The sequence below is a fragment of the Moschus berezovskii genome, chromosome 1 (genome assembly GCF_049115385.1).
Source record: "Moschus berezovskii isolate FMDL1 chromosome 1, NW_MosBer_1.0, whole genome shotgun sequence".
NCBI lineage: Eukaryota > Metazoa > Chordata > Mammalia > Artiodactyla > Moschidae > Moschus > Moschus berezovskii.
Window position 1 is genome coordinate 31,073,901 of NC_142460.1, and position 13,109 is coordinate 31,087,009.

Genomic DNA, 13,109 nt, shown 5'->3' on the forward strand with positions numbered 1-13,109 from the left:
CATACCATCTTCCATATTGGCTGTATCAATTTACATTCCCACCAACAGTGTAAGAACATTCCCTTTTCTCCACTTCTTCCCCACCAATTGTTGTTTGTAGACTTTTTGATGATGGTCATTTTAATCAGTGTGAGGTGACATCTCATTGTAATTTTGATTTGTATTTCTCTAATAATGAGTGATGTTGAGCATCTTTTCATGTGTTTGTTAGCCATCTGTATGCCTTCTTTGGAGAAATGTCTATTAAGGTCTTTTTTCCCACTTTTTGATTGTACTGTTTGTTTTGCTGGTATTGAGTTGTATGAGTTGCTTGTATAATTTGGAAATTAATCCTTTGTCAGTTGTTTCATTTGCTATCATTTTCTCCCATTCTGAAGGTTGTCTTTTCACCTTGCTTATAGTTTCTTTTGCTGTGTAAAAGCTTCTAAATTTAATCAGGTCCCACTTGTTTATTTTTGTTTTTATTTCCATTACTCTAGGAGGTGGGTCATAGAGGATCTTGCTTTGATTTATGTCATTGAGTGTTCTGCCTATGTTTTCCTCTAAGAGTTTTATAGTTTCTGGTCTTGCAGTTAGGTCTTTAATCCATTTTGAATTTATCCTTGTGTGTGATGTTAGGAAGTGTTCTAATTTCATTCTTCTACATGGAGCTGTCCAGTTTTTTCAGCACCATTTATTGAAGAAGCTGCCTTTGCTTCATCGTATGTTCTTGCCTTCTTTGTCAAAAATAAGGTACCCCCAGATACATGGGTTTATTTCTGGGCTTTCTAGCTTGTTCCATTGGTCTGTATTTCTGTTTTTGTGTCAGTAGCGTACAGTCTTTATGACTGTAGCTTTGTAGTATAATCTGAAGTCAGGAAGGTTGATTCCTCCAGTTCCATTCTTCTTTCTCAAGACTGCATTTGCTATTTGGGGTTTTTGTGTTTCCATATGAATTGTGAAATTTTTTTTATTCTAGTTCTATGAAAAATGCCATTGGTAATTTGATAAGGATCACATTGAATCTGCAGATTGCCTTTGGTAATATAGTCATTCTCACAATATTGATTCTTCCTACCCAGGAACATGGAATATCTCTCCATCTGTTTATGTTGTCTTTTATTTATTTCATTAGTGTCTTATAATTTTCTGTGTACAGTTCTTTTGTCATCTTTAGATAAGTTTATTTCTAAATATTTAATTCTTTTTGTTGCAGTAGTGAATGGGATTGATTCCTAACTTCTCTTTCTAATTTTTCATTGTTAATGTAGAGAAATGCAAGTGATTTCTTTGTATGGATTTTGTGTTCTGCAGCTTCACTGATTAACTGTAGATATTCTCTGATACTATCTTTAGGGTTTTCTATGTACAGTATCATGTCATCTGCAAACAGTGAGAGCTTTATTTCTTCTTTTCTGATCTGGATTCCTTTTATTTCTTTTTCTTCTCTGATTACTGTAGCTAGGACTTCCAAAATTATGTTGAATAATAGTGGTGAAAGTGGACAACCTTGTCTTGTTCTTGATCTTAGAGGGAATTCTTTCAGTTTTTCACCATTGAGAATAATGTTTGTTGTAGGCTTATCACATATGACCTTTAGTATTTTGAGGTAGGTTTCTTCTATGTCCATTTTCTGAGGGGTTTTAATAATAAATGGGTGCTAAATTTTGTCAAAGGTTTTTTTCTGCATCTATTGAGATTATCATATGGTTTTTATCTTTCAATTTGTTAATATGGTGTATCACATTCATTGACTTATGTGTATTGAAGAATCCTTGAATCCCTGGAATAAACCCGACTTGGTCACGGTGTATGAATATGTTGATGTGTTGCTGAATTCTGTTTGCTAAAATTTCGTTAAGGATTTTTGCATCTATGTTTATCAGAGCTATTAGCCTGTAGATTTCTTTTTTGTGTTGTCTTTGTCTGGTTTTGCAATCAGGATGATGGTGGTCTTCTAGAATGAGTTTCAAAGTGTTCCTCCCTCTGTAATTTATTGAGAGTTTTAGAAGAATAGACATTAGCTCTTCTCTAAATGTTTGATAGAATGTTCCTGTGAAACCATCTGGTCCTGGGCTTTTGTTTTTGGGGAGATTTTTTATCACAACTTCAGTTTCAGTGCTGCTAATTGGGTTGTTCATAACTTCTATTTCTTCCTGGTTCAGTCTTGGAAGATCAAATTTTTCTAAGAATCTGTCCATTTCTTCCAGTTTATTCATTTTGTTGCCATATGGTTGTTCATGATGGTCTCTTATACTCCTTCATATTTCTTCATTGTCTGTTGAAACCTCTCCTTTTCCATTTATAATTTTATTGATTTGATTCTTCTCTCTTTTTTCCTTGATGAGTCTGACTAAAATTTGTCTATTTTGCTTATCTTCTCAAAGAACCAGCTTTTAGTTGTATTAATCTTTACTATTGTATCTCTCTCTCTCTCTTTTTTTTCCACTTATTTCTGCTCAGATCTTTATGATTTCTTCCTTCTACTAATTTTTGGGGTTTTTTTGTTCTTCTTTTTCCAGTTGTTTTAGATTTAAAGTTAGGTTGTCTCTTCAGTGTTTTTCTTGTTTATTGAGGTAGGATACTGTTGCTAGAAACTTCCCTCTTAGAACTGCTTTTGCTGCATCCCATAGGTTTTGAGTTGTCGTGTTTCCATTGTCATTTTTTTCTAGAATTTTAAAATATCCCTGTAGATTTCTTCAGTTACCTCTTGGTTATTTGGAAACGTATTGTTCAATCTGCATGCATTTGTGTTTTTTTACATTTTTTCTTGTAGTTTATATCTAGTCTCATAGTATTGTGGTCAGAGAAGAGGCTTGATACAATTTCAATTTTCTTAAATCTACTGAGGTTTATTTTGTGACCCAAGATGTGATCTATCCTGGAGAGTGTTCCATGTGCACTTGAGGAGAAGGTACATTTTTCTGCATTTGGATGGAATGTCCTGAAGATATCAATGAAAGCCAACTCATCTAATGTATAATTTAAGACTTGTGTTTCTTTATTAATTTTGTTTGGATCATCTGTCCATTGGTGTCAGTGGAGTGTTAAAGTCTCCTACTATTGTTGTGTTACTGTCAGTTTCTCCTTTTATGTCTGTTAGTGTTTGTTTTATGTCTTGAGGTGCTCCTATATTGGGTGCCTAGATATTTGCAATTGTTATGTCTTCCTCTTGGATTGATCCCTTGATCAAGTGACCTTCCTTGTCTCTTGTAATCTTCTTTATTTTGAAGTCTATTTTGTCTGATATGAGGATTGCTACTCTAGCTTTCTTTTGCCTCTCATTTGCATGGAATATATTTTTCTTTTTTTTTTAAAGTAATTAATTTATTTTTTATTGGAGGCAAATTATTTTACAATATTATATTGGTTGGTTTTGCCATATATTGACATGAATTCGCCCCGGGTTTACATAAGTTCCCCCTCCTGAACCCCCCTCCCACCTCCCTCCTCCCTTTATCCTCCCTCTGGGTCATCCCCGCACACCAGCCCCGAGCATCCTATAACATGCATCGACCCTGAACTAGTGATTCGTTTCACATATGACAACACACGTGTTTCAATGCCATTCTCCCAAATCATCCGACCCTTACCCTCTCCCACAGAGTCCAAAAGACTGTTCTGTACATCTGTATCTATTTTGCTGTCTCGTATACAGGGTTATCATTTGCATCTTTCTAAATTCCATATATATGCGTTAGTATACTGTATTGGTGTTTTTTTCTGGCTTACTTCACTCTGTATAATAGGCTCCAGTTTCATCCACCTCATTAGAACTGATTCAAATGTATTCTTTTTAATGGCTGAATAATACTCTACTACAAAGCCACAGTCATCAAGACAGTATGGTAATGGCATAAAGACAGAAATATAGATTAATGGAACAAAATAGAAAGCCCAGAGATAAATCCACGCACCTATGGACACCTTATCTTTGACAAAGGAGGCAAGAATATAAAATGGAGAAAAGACAGTCTCTTTAACAAGTGAGTGAAGTAAGCCAGAAAGAAGAACATCAATACCGTATATTAACGCATATATATGGAATTTAGAAAAATGGTAACCTGAACCCTGTATAAGAGACTGCAAAAGAGACATAGGCATTTAGAACAGTCTTTGGGACTCTGTGGGAGAGGGTGAAGGTGGAATGATTGGAGAGAATGGAATTGTAGCATGTATATTATCATAAGTGACCAGTCCAGGTTCGACGCATAAATTTTCCTCTGTTCATTTCTTTGCATTTGTGCTTTTTTAATAAAATTCTTTTTTATAAATAATTTAAAATAAATAAATAAATAAATAAAAAAAACAAGTGGTGCTGGGAAAACTGGTCAGCCACTTGTAAAAGAATGAAACTAGAGCACTTCCTAACACCATACACCAAAACAAACTCAAAATGGATTAAAGAGCTAAATGTAAGACCAGAAACTATAAAACTCCTAGAGGAGAACGTAGGCAAAACACTCTCTGACATAAATCACAGCAGGATCCTCCATGACCCACCTCCCAGAATATTGGAAATAAAAGCAAAAATAAACAAATGGGACCTAATTAAAATTAAAAGCTTCTGCACAGCAAAGGAAACTATAAGTAAGGTGAAAAGACAGCCTTCAGAATTGGAGAAAATAATAGCAAATGAAGCAACTGATAAAGGATTAATCTCCAAAATATACAAGCAGCTCCTGCAGCTCAATTCCAGAAAAATTAATGACCCAATCAAAAAATGGGCCAAAGAACTAAACAGACATTTCTCCAAAGAAGACATACAGATGGCTAACAAACACATGAAAAAATGCTCAACATCACTCATAATCAGAGAGATGCAAATCAAAACCACAATGAGATACCATTTCACACCAGTCAGAATGGCTGCAATCCAAAAGTCCACATGCAATAAATGCTGGAGAGGGTGTGGAGAGAAAGGAACCCTCTTACACTGTTGGTGGGAATGCAAACTAGTACAGCCACTATGGAGAACAGTGTAGAGATTCCTCAAAAAACTGGAAATGGAATATATTTTTCTATCCTCTCACTTTCAGTGTCTTTAGGTCTGAAGTGTATTTCTTGTAGACAACATATAAATGGGTCTTGTTTTTATATCCATTCAGCCAGTCTTTGTCTTTTGGTTGGAACATTTAATCCATTCACATTTAAAGTAGTCATTGATATTTATGTTCCTATTTCCATTTTCTTAATTGTTTTGGGTTTGATTTTGTAGATATTTTTCTTCTCTTGTATTGTTTGACTATATAAGTCCTTTTAACTTTATAGTAGAGCTGATTTGGTGGTGCTGAATTCTCTTAACTTTTGCTTGTCTGAAAAGTTTTTGATTTCTCCATCATTTTTGAATGAGATTCTTGCTGGGTACAGTAATCTTGGTAGTAGGTTTTTCCCTTTCATAACTTTAAATGTATCCTGCCATTCCCTTCTGGCCTACGGAGTTTCTGCTGAAAGATCAGCTGTTAGATGTATGGGATTTCCCTTGTATGTTACTTGTTGTTTTTTCCTTGCTGAATTTAATATTTTTTTATTTGTGTTTAATCTTTGTTAGTTTGATTATTATATGTCTTGGCATGTTTCTCATTAGGTTTATGGGACTCTGCACCTCTTGGACTTGACTGACAATTTCCTTTTCCATGTTAGGGAAATTTTCAACTAAAATCTCTTCAAAAGTTTTCTGATACCTTTCTTTTTCCCTTCTTCTGTGACCCCTATAATTCGAATGTTGGTGCATTTGATATTCTCCAAGAGGTCTCTGAGACTACCCTCAGCTCTTTTCATTCTTTTTGCTTTATTCTGCTCTTCAGAAGTTATTTCTACCATTTTCTCTTCCAGCTGACTGATTCGTTCTTCTGCTTCAGATATTCTGCTATGGATATCTTCTAGAGTATTTTTAATTTCAGTAATTATGTTGTTTGTATGTTTTTAAATTCTTCTAGGCCTTTGTTAATTGAGTCTTGTATTTTCTTCATTCTGTTTTCAAGATTTTTGACAGGGAGGCCTGGCGTGCTGTGATTCTTGGGGTCGCAAAGAGTCGGACACGACTGAGTGACTGAACTGAACTTACTATCATTATTCTGAATTCTCTTTCAGGTAGTTTGCCTATTTATTCTTCATTTATTTGGACTTCTGTATTTCTAGTTTGTTCCTTCATTGGTGTAGTATTTCTCTGCCTTTTCATTGTTATTATTATTATTTTTAAAAATATATTGTGTTTGAGGTCTCATTTTCTCAGGACGAAAGGTTGAATTCTTTCTTCCTTTTGGTTTCTGCCCTCCTATGGTTGGTCCAGTGGCTGGTGTAAACTTCATACAGGGTAAGATTTGCGGTGATTTTTTTGTTTGTTTGTTTTTCCTCTGATGTGCAAGACTGAGTAAGGTTATAATCTTGTCTGCTGATGATTAGCTTTGTATTTTTGCTTTGTTTGTTTAGATGAGGCAACTTGCACAGGATACTACTGGTGGTTGTGTGATGCCAGGCCTTGTATTAAAGTGGCTGCCTTTGTGTGAGTTCTCACTATTTGATACTCCCTAGGGTTAACTCTCTGATAGTTTAGGGTCTTGGAGACAGTGCTCCCACTCCAAAGGCTCAGGGCTTGATCTCTGGTCAGGAACGAATATTCCACATGTGTTTTTAATGACATCAAGTGAGATTAAAACAAATACCCCAAACGAGAAACCAAAGATGAACTCCAGACAAACCATAGTTACAAAATCAGGCAAATAATAATTAAAATATGGAATATACACTTATACACCCACAAGCAAAATCAAAACAGTCCAACAAAAATAAAGTACAATATATTGACCCAGCGAGCAAAGAAAACCAAAAATATTATCTACCAGTTAAGAGCAAAACTAACTAAAACACAAACTGGAAAATAAAACTAAAGCAAAGTGCCAAGTGGTGAATAAAACAATGAAAACAAGCCTAACAAATATGTTGAAAGGATAGGAAAGAAAGAAAGAATAGATATGTAGTTAAATAGAGGTAGATAAAGAAGATTTATCTACATTAAAGATTTACTGCAAAGGGGAGAATAGTAGGAAAAGCAAACAAAGGAATAAATGTAGAAAAATTAATAATAGGTTAAAAAATTTAAAAATTAAAAAAGAGGGAAAAAATGAAGAATAAGTTAAAAAAAAAAAAAGGAAAAAAAAGAAAAAGGAAAATTCCACAGAACTGCAAAAACCCAAAATAGAGGCAGAGTTTTATAACAACAAGAAAAAATGAGACTGAGGGGGGAAAAAAAAAGCTCAAAACTTAACTGGATTTCATAATTCCAACCCTTCGTGCATAGGCACAAGACTTTTTCTCACCAGTGGCAGTTCTGCCTGTAAGGGTTGAGAATGAAGGTGGCACAGCTCTTGGGTTGCTGGGACCCTGGTGGTGCCAAATGTTCAGGGACACGCACTGGTTCTGTATCAGGAGTTTTGGACCTACCAGAGTCTTTTTCTGAACCTCTGGTAGCTGGCAATCAGAAGGCCTCTTTGGCCAGTCTTTCTCTGTAGATCTGCCTATTCAAGCACTTAGAGGGCTCCCTTGCCTGGGGTCCTTCTCTGTTGTTCCGTGGCTCAGCACACAGAAGGGACCCCCTGTCTAGGGTCAAACGTCGTAGATTGGTGTTTTAGGCACTTAAAGAGGCACCCTGGGTGGGGTCCTACTCTGTAGTTTGGTGCATCAGGTGCTTGATGGGCCAGCTTTTCTATTGTTCAGCTGCCAATGCTGGCATGTTGGGTGAGAGAGGCTTTGATGATGGCTCCACCCCATACATGTGATTCAGCAGTTTTGGCCTGCTTTCCATCACTGCCTGGCTTTCTCCACAGGCATTTCCCACAACAGTCTCCTCCCTCACATCCCCTGGATTCGTCTCTCTGCAGTCAACAGTAGCCTTCACCCTGGGATTGCTCCACAATCCCTAAACTCCATCTCCCAGCCACTGCGTCTTCTAGGGGACCAGCGTCCATGTACTTGGTATATATGGCTGCAGCAAGGACTATCTGATTCTTATTCCATTTAGGCTGCCACGGATCAGCTGTTATAATCTCAGCCTTAAATATTTCTCCTCTGACTCAGACAACTGCCGGATGTGGGGATCAGACCCTTGCTTCAGTTCCCCCACCCACGGAGGGCAGGTCCGGTCCTACTAACACTCCTGTTTTCCCGCTTAGTTCCTTCATCCTACTGAGTTTTGTATGATTCTATATATTCTTCTCTGATGGTCAGGTACTCCTGTCTGCTCTCAGGTGGTGTTCTGCATACACTTCTGGGTCTGCAGGTCTATTCCTGATGTATCCGTGGACAGAGGTGTACTCCATGTCCACCTACTCCTCTGCCATCTTGTTCTCTTGTTGGCTTAAAATTTTTATCTCATTTCTTGACTTTCAACAGTCTGAATATTATGTGATCAAGGATTTTTTGTTTTACTTTATAATATACATGTTGCTTGAGATTTACTGATTGAGTTGTTTATATTTTTCATCAAATGTGGACATGTATTTCCATTTATTTATCCAAATATTCTTTCTCTCTGCTCAGTCTCTGTTTCCTCTCCTCAAAATACTGTTTACCCTAATAGTAGAAAACTCAGTGTTGCATATAGCTAACATAATACCTCCTCTCTTTTTCAGAATTATTTCTCTCTGGTCTTCAAATTAGATAACATCTTTGAGCTATCCTCTGGTTCTTTGGCTACCCACTCTGTTAATGTTTTTATTGCAGATATTGTATTTTTAAATCTAGAATATTGATTTATTTATATTTCCTCTTTAGTGCTGGTATGTACACATGTGTTAGTTGCTCAGTCATGTCTGACTCTTTCTAACCCTGTGGGCTGAAGCCCACCATGGTCTTCTATCCATGGAATTATCCAGTCTAGAATATTGGAGTGCATTGCCATTTCCTTCTCCAGGGGATCTTCCTGACCCTGGAATTGGACCCAGGTGTCCTGCATTACAGGCAGATTCTTTACTGTCTGAGCCACCAGGGAAGCCCTGTGCTGGTATACCATGTAGTTAATCATTATAATTATTTTTTCTTTTTGCCTTGAAGTTCTTGAACATACTTAAAAATAGATGTTTTCTAATTTCAGCATCTAGTTATCTAAGTGTCTTTTTCTATTGACAGGTTTTGGTCCTAAATATGTGTTGAATTTTCTTTCTTGCCACTTCTAGTGATTTTTTTTAAAACTTATAATTATATATTGTTTATTGGGCACAATATGTTTCAGTTGGTTTGGATTTAGCTACATTCTTCTGAAGAGTGTTAATTCATTTCATTCGGCAAATACATTACTGTTTATAATAGTATTTTGTAGGCTTGGTTTTACAATTTGCATAGCAGAACAATTCTATTTGCCTTGAGCCATAGGATCAATCACTTTGCTGTCACACATAGTGTTTGGCCCTAGAATATAGCAATTCTTAGGTTTGAATGGAAAGCCTTAGCTCCTTACCAAGTCTGTTTAAATTGGTATGATTTCTCTACAAACTGTTTCTCTGTGTTGATCAGTATCATCTTTGTTCACCACTTTAGGCCCTCTAGTTCTGACTTTCCACTGGGCTCTTTAATCCCCGCTATCTGCATCCGTAAAAGTGAAAGTCACTCAGTCATGTCTGACTCTTCGTGACTCCATGGACTGCAATTCTCCAGGCCAAAATACTGCAGTGGGTAGTTGTTTCCTTCTCAGGGGAATCTTCCCAACCCAGGGATATAACCCAGGTCTCCCACATTACAGGAGCATTCTTTACCAGCTGAGCCACAAGGGAAGCCCTATATGCATCCATACTTCAGGCTATAATGAATGTTTTCAAGAGCATTTATATACAGACAAGTATCTCCACTCTGTGACTTTTTCATTTATGTGCTTTCCCTCCTCAACTTGCAGCTGCTTTTGAAGATCTGAAATCTGTCCTGGAAAGTCTAGAGCCAATAAAATCATCTTCTTTAACTTTAGCCCTTGCTGTCCCATACGGTGCAAATTATTGAGTTTCCTCAGGGAAAAGATAGCTAAATGGAGATCTCACCCATTAATGGCTGTCTTCTTTCAGATTCAGACATCCTTAAATCTCCCTTTTTTTAATCTTATTCTCTTTTAACAGTACCCTCAACTTCTCCTCCCACCAACACACACACAATATGAGGTGGGGAGGAACTCTCCTCATTCAGGTTTCAACCTGAAATATTAAACTTAAAATGAAAACAAATAATCCAGGATGAAAAAATAGTAAGTGAATAATATATATGTAGTACAATAAAAATGAGTAAAAGCAGAAAATTTATCGAGTTAGATTAATATCCTTTCTTAATATTGGATGCGGTCTGGTATATGGCAGTACTTTTAAAAATTGAAGAAATATATCTCTTTACCGGTTCTCCCTCAAATTTTGTACAATATTTCACACCCATTATTTTTGCTTATGAGTGTTTAAGATTTTTAAAGTTTTCATCCCAAGAGTGTTGGAAGATGTCAGATATAGCTCTGCTGTTCTAGTAAAGCAATATTTGCATTTGTATACTATATCTATTTATTCTGTTGTCAAAGCTGTGGAGTCCTATCCCAAGACCACAAGTGTGATGCCAAAAGCCCCCTGATTCTTACCAGACAGCTTCCTAACCCCATATAAGGCAAAAATGCCCACCCTATGCTCACCCTAGAGTGCCCTAGCCAATCATCTAATTCTAACCTTCCAGCAGGGATTTTCTTTGTCTTGAGGATTGATTGTGTGTGTGTGTGTGTGTGTGTGTGTGTGTGTGTGTGTGTGTGTGCGCTTAGTCACTCAGTCATGTCTGACTCTTTGTGACCCCATAAACTGTAGCCTGCCAGGCTCCTTTGTCCATGAGGATTCTCCAGGCAAGAATACTAGAGTGGGTTGCCATGCCCTCCTACAAGGGATCTTCCCAACCCGGGGATCAAACCCAGTGTTCTGCATTGCAGGTGGGTTATTTATCATCTGAGCCACCAGGAAAACCCATACTAAAGATTGGCTACTAACACTTCAGTCCATCCTAAAGGAGATCATTCCTGGGTGTTCATTGGAAGGACTGATGTTGAAGCTGAAACTCCAATATTTTGGCCACCTGATGCGAAGAGCTGACTCATTTGTAAAGACCCTGATGCTGGGAGGGATTGAGGGCAGGAGGAGAAGGGGACGACAGATGATGAGATGGTTGGATGGCATCACTGACTCAATAGACATGAGTTTGGGTATACTCCAGGAGTTGGTGATAGATAGGGAGGCCTGGTGTGCTGCAGTCCATGGGGTCACAAAGAGTCAGACATGACTGAGAGACTGAACTGAACTGAATTAACACACAGAAAGCATTGACTCTCCCTGGTCTGTCAGGAAGTATTGCCACACTGCACTCACAGTGCCCACATTATCTCTGCTTTTTGTTTCTAGTAAACTCACACCTTTCTGAAATGCTCTGTATCTGGAAATTCTTTTCCAATCTGTGTTCAGCCTGCCTTGACAAAAGCCATATGGACCAATTCAGTTCAGTTCAGTCGCTCAGTCCTGTCTGACTCTTTGCGACCCCATGAATCACAGCACGCCAGGCCTCCCTGTCCATCACCAACTCCCGGAGTTCACTCAAACTCATGTCCATCGAGTCGGTGATGCCATCCAGCCATCTCATTCTCTGTCGTCCCCGTCTCCTCCTGCCCCCAATCCCTCCCAGCATCAGAGTCTTTTCCAGTAAGTCAACTCGTCGCATGAGGTGGCCAAAGTATTGGAGTTTCAGCTTTAGCATAAGTCCTTCCAATGAATACCCAGGATCGACCTCCTTTAGAATGGGTTAGGCTTCTTTAATTTTAGAATATATAAGTGCCCTTCTGCCCCTCTCCATTGAACTTTCTTTTATTTTTTTAATTTATTTTTTAAAAATGAAGGTTATTTAACAAATAACACACAGTATCAGGGTTACAAAATGGTTTCTAACATAACGCTCCCTGTTGGTGTCTTCCTGGTGGCTCAGACTGTAAGGAATCTGCATTCCAAATCAGGATACACAGGAAACTTGGATTCACTTCTAATTGGGGAGATCCCCTGGAGAAAGAAATGGCAGCCCGCTCCAGTGTTCTTGCTTGGGACATCCCGTAGACAGAGCAGCCTGAAGGGCTACAGTCCCTAGGATCTCAGAGTCAGATAGGACTGAGCGACTAACATTTTCACTTTCAAGTTCCCTATTGTCATCAGGTGATTTCACTTTTCTAGTCCTTCAGATTTTAATTTGCCAGAAAGAGGTTTTAAGCCATGACCACTTGGTAGATGCAGTGTCTTATTGTCACTAGGCAGCAAAATGAATATGGTAATTCCTTGTTTTGAATACTATTGTGTTACTCTTTGAGCAGAGGTAAACGAGAGGGGTGACAATGAAATGATACTCTTTCTAGGCTTGCTATTTTGACTACACTTAGTACTGCATAGGTAGCCTCAGCTTGGAAACCTACAATAAAAACTGAACCTTTCTTTTTTTTTTCCTGGCTGTATATCCAGCGGATTTTTTCATTCTTTCTTTTGCTCTTTTTTCTTCTTTTACTTGTCTCAATTATTGTTTATATCACAATATCTTAATCAATTATTCTCATTTTTCACAAGAGAAATATGTGACTATAATAGTCATATATTTGTCGTGAAATCAAAGAAATTAGCATGACTTAAAGATTTGATTCTTAATTGAGGTATTTTGTGTGTGTGTGTGTCATTAAAAATACATTTACAGCCAATACCCTGGACATGGTTCCAAGGTTGGTAGAGATGAAGGATGATTGAGAACTTCTTAGTTATCTTTTCATGACTCAGCATCATCCAAGGATACTGTTGGAAGAACAACGGGAGACAAGAATTCTCACAGAATGACTACTGTCCCCTAAAGTGTGGCAGTAGGAAGATATTGGTGTATGCCAGGAGCAGTAGAATTGACTAAGCAAGCATGTCTACATATGTAAGTCTTGCATTCATTCGGAAGAAATGATCTGACTTAATTTCTTATTTCTTTGAGAATGAAATGAAATGAAAGTGAAATGATTCTTCCTGAAAGCTCCACTTTTCCAACCTGCTGAATAAAATAATGATAAAGGTATGAGTTTTGAAAAGCAATACCTTGAATTAGTGTCAGTTTAGTCACAA